The sequence below is a fragment of the Moschus berezovskii genome, chromosome 17 (genome assembly GCF_049115385.1).
Source record: "Moschus berezovskii isolate FMDL1 chromosome 17, NW_MosBer_1.0, whole genome shotgun sequence".
Classification (NCBI taxonomy): Eukaryota; Metazoa; Chordata; class Mammalia; order Artiodactyla; family Moschidae; genus Moschus; species Moschus berezovskii.
In genome coordinates, this window is record NC_142476.1 from 31,554,686 (window position 1) to 31,563,212 (window position 8,527).

Below are 8,527 nucleotides of genomic sequence, written 5' to 3' on the forward strand. Positions count from 1 at the left end.
AAAGCAGAACCTGGCCTCAGCATTCAATCAATTCATGACTCCCAGTTGTTGGCAGACACCCCCAGTTTACCTCTTCTGATAGGAACAGAGTAAAAGGACAAAATAGGGGATTAAACAGTTAATCCCAGTAGGGATTAACTAGAAAGTAGTTAAAAGTAGTAAGTAGAAAAATATGGGAGACCCCCTTTAAGTTAATGATTACTCAAGAGAGCAGATTTACTTAGCAACAAAACCATGCAGCAGAAGCACAAGCTATGCCCCAAAAGAGTAAAAGAGTGGTGGCACGAGACACACATTCTCAGTTCAGTTCAGTTCAGTAGCTCAGTCATGTCTGACTCTTTGCAACCCCATGAACTGCAGCATGCCATGCTTCCCTGTCCATCATCAACTCCCAGAGTTTACCCAAACTCGTGTCCATCGAGTCAGCCATTTCATCCTCTGTCGTCCCTTCTCCTCCTCCCCCAAATCCCTCCCAGCATCAGGGTCTTTTCCAATGAATCAACTCTTCGCATAAGGTGGCCAAGGTATTGGAGTTTCAGCTTTAGCATCAGTCCTTCAAATGAACATCCAGGGCTGATCTCCTTTAGGATGAACTGGTTGGATCTCCTTGCAGTCCAAGGGACTCTCAAGAGTCTTCTCCAACACCACAGTTCAAAAGCATCAATTCTTTGGCGATTAGCTTTCTTCACCGTCCAACTCTCACATCCATACATGATCACTGGAAAAACCATAGCCTTGACTAGACGGACCTTTGTTGGCAAAGTAATGTCTCTGCTTTTTAATATGCTATCTAGGTTGGTCATAACTTTCCTTCCAAGGAGTAAGCGTCTTTTAATTTCATGGCTGCAATCAGCATCTGCAGTGATCTTGGAGCCCAAAAAAATAAAGTCTGACACTGTTTCCACTGTTTCCCCATCTATTTCTCATGAAGTGATGGGACCAGATGCCATGATCTTAGTTTTCTCAATGTTGAGCTTTAAGCCAACTTATTTACTCTCCTCTTTCACTTTCATCAAGAAACTTTTTAGTTCCTCTTCACTTTCTGCCTTAAGGGTGGTGTCATCTGCATATCTGAGGTTATTGATATTTCTCCCAGCAATCTTGATTCCAGCTTGTGCTTCTTCCAGCCCAGTGTTTTTCATGATATACTATGCATAGAATTTAAATAAGCAGGGTGACAATATACAGCCTTGACGTACTCCTTTTCCTATTTGGAACCAGTTCCATGTCCAATTTTAACTGTTGCTTCCTGACCTGCATACAGGTTTCTCAAGAGGCAGGTCAGGTGGTCTGGGATTCCCATCTCTTTCAGAATTTTCCACAGTTTATTGTGATCCACACAGTCAAAGGCTTTGGCATAGTCAATAAAGCAGAAATATATGTCTTTCTGAAACTCTCTTGCTTTTTCCATGATCCAATGGATATTGGCAATTTGATCTCTGGTTCCTCTGCCTTTTCTAAAACCAGCTTGAATATCTGGAAGTTCACAGTTCACGTATTGCTGAACCCTGGCTTGGAGAATTTTGAGCATCACTTTACTAGTGTGTGAGATGAGTGCAATTGTGCGGTAGTATGAGCATTCTTTGGCATTGCCTTTCTTTGGGATTGGGATGAAGACTGACCTTTTCCAGTCCTGTGGCCACTGCTGAGTTTTCCAAATTTGCTGGCATATTGAGTGCAGCACTTTCACAGCATCATCTTTCAGGATTTGAAATAGCTCAAGTGGAATTCCATCACCTCCACTAGCTTTGTTAGTAGTGATGCTTTCTAAGGCCCACTTGACTTCACATTCCAGGATGTATGGCTCTAGGTGAGTGATCACACCATCGTGATTATCTGGGTCGTGAAGATCTTTTTTGTACAGTTCTTCTGTGTATTCTTGTCATCTCTTCTTAATATCGTCTGCTTCTATTAGGTACATAGCATTTCTGTCCTTTATCGAGCCCTTGGTATCTCTAATTTTCTTGAAGAAATCTCTAGTCTTTCCCATTCTGTTGTTTTCGTCTATTTCTTTGCATTGATCGCTGAGCAAGGCTTTCTTGTCTCTCCTTGCTATTCTTTGGAACTCTACATTCAGATGCTTATATCCTTCCTTTTCTCCTTTACTTTTCACTTCTCTTCTTTTCACAGGTATTTTAAGGCCTCCTCAGACAGCCATTTTGCTTTTCTGCATTTCTTTTCCATGGGGATGGTCTTGGTCCCTGTCTCCTGTACAATGTCACGAACCTCCGTCCAGAACTCAACAGGCACTCTGTCTATGAGATCTAGTCCCTTAAATCTATTTCTCACTTCCACTGTATAATCATAAGGGATTTGATTTAGGTCATATCTGAATGGTCTAGCGGTTTTCCCTACTTTCTTCAATTTAAGTCTGAATTTGGCAATAAGGAGTTCATGATCTGAGCCACAGTCAGCTCCCGGTCTTGTTTTTGCTGACTGTATAGAGCTTCTCCATCTTTGGCTGCAAAGAATGTAATCAATCTGATTTCAGTGTTGACCATCTGGTGATGTCCATGTGTAGAGTCTTCTCTTGTGTTGTTGGAAGAGGGTGTTTGCTATGGCCAGTACATTCTCTTGGCAAAACTCTATTAGCCTTTGCCCTGCTTCATTCTGTACTCCAAAGCCAAATTTGCCTGTTACTCCAGGTGTTTCCTGACTTCTTACTTTTGCATTCCAGTCCCCTATAATGAAAAGGACATCTTTTTTGGGTGTTAGTTCTAAAAGGTCTTGTAGGTCTTCATAGAACCGTTTAACTTCAGCTTCTTCAGTATTACTGGTTGTGGCTTAGGCTTGGATCACTGTAATGTTGAATGTTTTGCCTTGGAAACGAACAGAGATTATTCTGTCATTTTTCAGATTGCATCCAAGTACTGCATTTCGGACTCTTTTGTTGACCATGATGGCTACTCCATTTCTTCTAAGGTATTCCTGCCCACAGTAGTAGATACAATGGTCATCTGAATTAAATTCACCCATTCTAGTCCATTTTAGTTTGCTGATTCCCAGAATGTCGACGTTCACTCTTGTCATCTCCTGTTTGACCACTTCCAATTTGCCTTGATTCATGGACCTAACATTCCAGGTTCCTATGCAATATTGCTCTTTACAGCATCGGACCTTGCTTCTATCACCAGTCACCTCCACAACTGGGTATTGTTTTTGTTTTGGCTCCATCCCTTCATTCTTTCTGGAGTTATTTCTCCACTGATCTCCAGTAGCATATTGGGCACTTACCGACCTGGGGAGTTCCTCTTTCAGTATCCTATCATTTTGCTTTTCATACTGTTCATGGGGTTCTCAAGGCTAGAATACTGAAGTGGTTTGCCATTCCCTTCTCCAGTGGACCACATTCTGTCAGACCTCTCCACTATGACCCATCCATCTTGGGTGGCCCCACACGGCATGGCTTAGTTTCACTGAGTTAGACAAGGCTGTGGTCCCTGTAATTAGATTGCCTAGTTTTCTGTGATTATGGTTTCTGTGTGTCTGCCCTCTGATGCCCTCTCGCGACACCTACCATCTTACTTGGGTTTCTCTTACGTTGGACGTGGGGTATCTCCTCACCACCGCCCCTCCTGTCCTCTCGGCTGCTCCTGCGCTGTCGCAGTCTGGCACACTCGGTCCTGCCCAGTGCTAATTGTGTCAACTGGATGACAATAGGCTCTGATAGATCCCTGTGACTTTTGTCCTTCACCTCTCTGAATCACTGTTTATCTGTCTTTTTTCCTCGAGTGGAATTCTTGCTAAGACATAAAGGACTGTGGCACCAGAGCTCTCTGCTGTGTCTGTGCCCCGTCACGTCCAGCTCTTTGCAACTGCACGGACTAGATTCTGCCAGGCTCCTCTGCCCGTGGAATGTTTCTAGGCAAGAATACTGGAGTGAGTTGGCATTTCCTGCTCCAACCAACTCTTTGGAGCCGCTAAAACAATTCCCAAACAGTTTCACTTCTACAGTTGCGGTTGCTAATTGTGTCAACTGGATGACAATAGGATCTGGTAGATCCCAATAGCGTTTGTCCTTCCCCTCTCCCCTCCTATCAGTTTAAGAGCAGTAGGAACACAGCGACTCCTTTCTTTGAGACTCCGCTCACCACGATATACACTCTTGTTTGACTCGTTTTCTTCCTCTGTTTCATTTATTCATTCAAAAAATATTGCATTTTGTTGTCGGCACTAGGGATACAGTAGTGAATATAACAGAAACCCACCACTTACGTGTCTAGTGGAAAATATAAATTTTTTATAAAAGTAAATAGGATAATTGAAGGCAAAGATAAGTTCTAGGAAGAAAATAAAACAGAGAGTTCGTTTGTGGTCCAGTGGATACAACTGCAAGCTGTCACTGCTGGGGACGTGGGTTCAATCCCTGGTCAGAGAACTAAAATCCCACAGTCTGAGCAGTATGGCCAAAAAAAGAAAAACAAAACAGAAGAGTCACTAAAGGACTTTTTGAGGAGACGATCTGAACTGAGACTTAAATGAGGAGAAGGAGCCAGCTATGCCAAGTACGGGGAAGAAAATCATTCTAGACAGAAGATATGGTGTGGAATGCAGATGCTGAGCAACTTTGGCTTATTTGAGGAACTAAAGACCAGGAGGCTTGAAACACTTTGTGTGGAGGGTATGAGACTGAGGTTGTCAAGTTAAGCAGAAGCCTAATCATGTTGTTTGTATTGTGGGGCATTATGTCTTATTTTGCTTTGTTTTTAATAATTTCATTTATTATTTTATTTTTGGCTGTGTTAGGTCTTCATTGCTTCAGACTTTCTCTAGTTGTGGTGAGCAGGGACTTACTCTCTATGTCCAGGCTTCTCATTGCGATGGGTTCTCTTTAAAAAAAAAAAAAAAAGAGTATTTATTTATTTGACTGCCCTGGGTCTTAGTTCTGACATTTGAACTCTTAGCTGTGGCATGTGGGATCTAGTTCCCTGACCAGGGATTGAACCCAGGCCCCCTGTGTTGGGAGCATGGAATCTTTAGCCACCGGCCTACCAGGAAAGTCCCAAGATGGCTTCTCTTGTTGCATAGCATAGGCACTAGAGCATGGGCTTCAGTAGTTGCGGCAAGTGGGCTTAGCTGCCCCACAGCACATGGGATCTTCCCTGACCAGGGATCGAACCTGTGTCCTATACATTGCCAGGTGAATTCTTAATGACTGGACCACCAGGCAAGTCCCTGTCTTATTTTTTAAGTCAACATGTTTTGGAGAGACTGACTTGCAAAGGGTAGAAATGGAACAGGGAAAATCAGAGAATGATAGGGAGCTATTGGACAAGTCCATGGGATATATGATGGTGACCTGGATTGGGTTTGTTGCTATAGAAATAGAAATTAAAGGATCTCAAGTTATTTTCCTGAAGTACAGGTGTGAAGAAATGTAGTAAATAAGGTGACTCCCAGGTGGCTTTCTTAATCCAAGGGAGAAGGTCATTTAATATGACGGAAATGAAGTGAAAGTCACTCAGTCGTGTCCGACTCTTTGTGACCCCATGAACTGCAGCCTGCCAGGCTCTTCTTTCCATGGAAATCTCCAGGCCAGAATACTTCAGGGGGTAGCCGTTGCCTTCTCCAGGGGATCTTCCTAGACCAGGGACCAAACCCAGGTCTCCCTCATTGCAGGCGGATTCTTTACCATCTGAGCCACCAAGGAAGCCCAATATGACTAAAGGTAACCTGAAAGCCTCTGCCCAAACTCTCCCACCACTGGCCTGAAAATCTCATATCACTTACTCCTTGGGGTCAACCCTTGGTTAAATATGAATGTTGGCTTCATCACGTTCCAAAAACCATGTAGTGTACAGAACTTCTATTAGTTGCTAGGGATATAAAGATAAATAAAAACAATTATATATTGGGGAAATTGATAATAATTAAGTCATTTCAAGACAATAAGACAAGTATGTATTATAATAAAAAGAGGTAATACTCCCTTAAAAAGTCACCAAAATGAGTTAATGCCTATAAAGTGCCAGGCACTGATGCTCAATAAATATTAATTTTTTAAATATTTGTCTGCTGCTGCTGCTGCTAAGTCACTTCAGTCGTGTCCAACTCTGTGTGACCCCATAGACGGAAGCCCACCAGGCTCCCCCGTCCCTGGGATTCTCCAGGCAAGAACACTGGAGTGGGTTGCCATTTCCTTGTCTATACTGAAGTTTATCATTATTGTTGACGTTATTATCTTCTGGATTCAGTGGGAACAGATGAAAGAATGATCACAGTCTGCTACTTTAGAAGAGGGAAGGTTGAATAGAGGAAGCCTACTTGACTCTAGCTTTCTGAACCAGTAGGAAGAAAAAGGAGGAGAAGGCAATGGCAAGCCACTCCAGTACTCTTGCCTAGAAAATCCCATGGATGGAGGAGCCTGGTAGGCTGCAGTCCATGGGATCGCTATGAGTCGGACATGACTGAGCGACTTCACTTTCACTTTTCACTTTCACACATTGGAGAAGGAAATGGCAACCCACTCCAGTGTTCTTGCCTGGAGAATCCCAGGGACAGGGGAGCTGGGTAGGCTGCCGTCTATGGGGTCGCACAGAGTCGGACACGACTGAAGTGACTTAGCAGCAGCAGGAAGAAAAAGGAGTTTAGTTGGCAAGCAAGGGAGAAGGGACATTCCAAGGAAAAGAAGATCAAAAGCTAACAAGATGAGAGCAAGCCAGAACTATCCAGGAGACAGGAAAGTAGCTGAGTATAGTTCAAGTGTAGGCTACTTACCAAGAAGAAGCAAGAGATAAATTTGGTGTCGGAGCTTAAGAAATGTGTAGACCATACTGAGACATTCGAACTCAGACTCCCATAGACAGCGGGGAGCCAGTGAAGGACATTAAATAGGAAAGAGTCCTGATTTAGGAGACTGTATGAGGCTTCCCAAGTGGCTCAGTGGTAAAAAAGAAAACCCGCCTGCAAATGCAGGAAACATGGGTTCGATCCCTGGGTCCGGAAGATCCCTTGGAGAAGGAAATGGCAACCCACTCCAGTATTCTCCCTTGCTTGCCTTGCCTCTGCCTTGGACAGAGGAGCCTGGCAGGCTACAGTACATGGGGTTGCAAAGAGTCTGACATGACTGAGCAACTGAACACACACACACACAAGACGAAATGCAACTGGAAGTGGAGAGACCAACTAAAAGGGCCTCTCAGTAATAGAGATGAGAGATGAGAGGTGCCTAAACTGGGACAGTAATAAGTGCAGTGAAAAAAAAAGGGGCATATTTGAGAAGTATTTAGAGAGACAACTGACAGAACTAGGGAGTGTGTAGATGTGGTGGTTCAGTATGTATTCAGGATTTCCCACTTAGCAGACTGGGTGGCCGAAGTTAATGCTGACTGAAGTAATAAAATGCATCCTGGAGAAGGAGGAAGAATAAGCTTTACTCAGATTAATATTTAAGCTGGACTAGTTCACCTCCAACTGCGACCTAAAGAAGCTGAATGGGAAGTAATCAAGTTTTGTTTAATTTTACAATAAAATAGCTTTAAGTTTCTCTCTTTTGACTGCTCATGTGGGACCTTGGTTCCCTGATCCGGGATCGAACTCGTGCCCCCTGTATTGGACACACAGAGTCCTAACCACTGGACTGCTATGGAATTCCCTGACTTTAATGTTTTTTGCTGATTATATCAATAATATATACATATTGCAGAAAATAAAATCAAATACAGAAAAGTACAGGAAGATGTGTAATGTCCTACCACCCAGGGATGCAGCTAAACTTTTTCATGCAGGGAAAGCAAAGGACAATTGACCTGAGCCTGAGGACTGAGCCCTATTACAAGAAGACATTGAGGTCTACAGGGAGCCAGAAAGGGAAATTAAACATGAATCAAACTGAGTTTTAAAACAAAAATATCTCAGTTCTTCAAAGGCTCACATCTCCCTTAATGATACCAAACAAGCAGTACATATTTATTCCATTGCAAACATGTGTAATTTCTCAACTGGCACTCAGGCATAGCAAAAACATAGACTCATCCAGAGTTAAAGTTTCATGACTAAGGTAAGAACAATGAGGCAAGAGTGTAAATCAGGATGACCTTGATTGGTTCAGTTCAGTTCAGTCACTCAGTCATGTCCGACTCTCCACGACCCCACGAATCACAGCACGCCAGGCCTCCCTGTCCATCACCAACTTCCGGAGTTCACTCGAACTCAAGTCCACAGAGTCGGTGATGCCATCCAGCCATCTCGTTCTCTGTCGTCCCCTTCTCCTCCCACCCCCAACCTTTCCCAGCATCAGTCTTTTCCAGTGAGTCAACTCGTCGCATGAGGTGGCCAAAGTATTGCAGTTTCAGCTTTACCATCAGTCCTTCCAATGAACACCCAGGATTGATCTCCTTTAGAATGGACTGGTTGGATCTCCTTGCAGTCCAAGGGACTCTCAAGAGTCTTCTCCAACACCACAGTTCAAAAGCATCAATTCTTCAGTGATCAGCTTTCTTCACAGTCCAACTCTCACATCCATACATGACCACAGGAAAAACCATAGCCTTGACTAGACAGACCTTTGTTGGCAAAGTAATGTCTC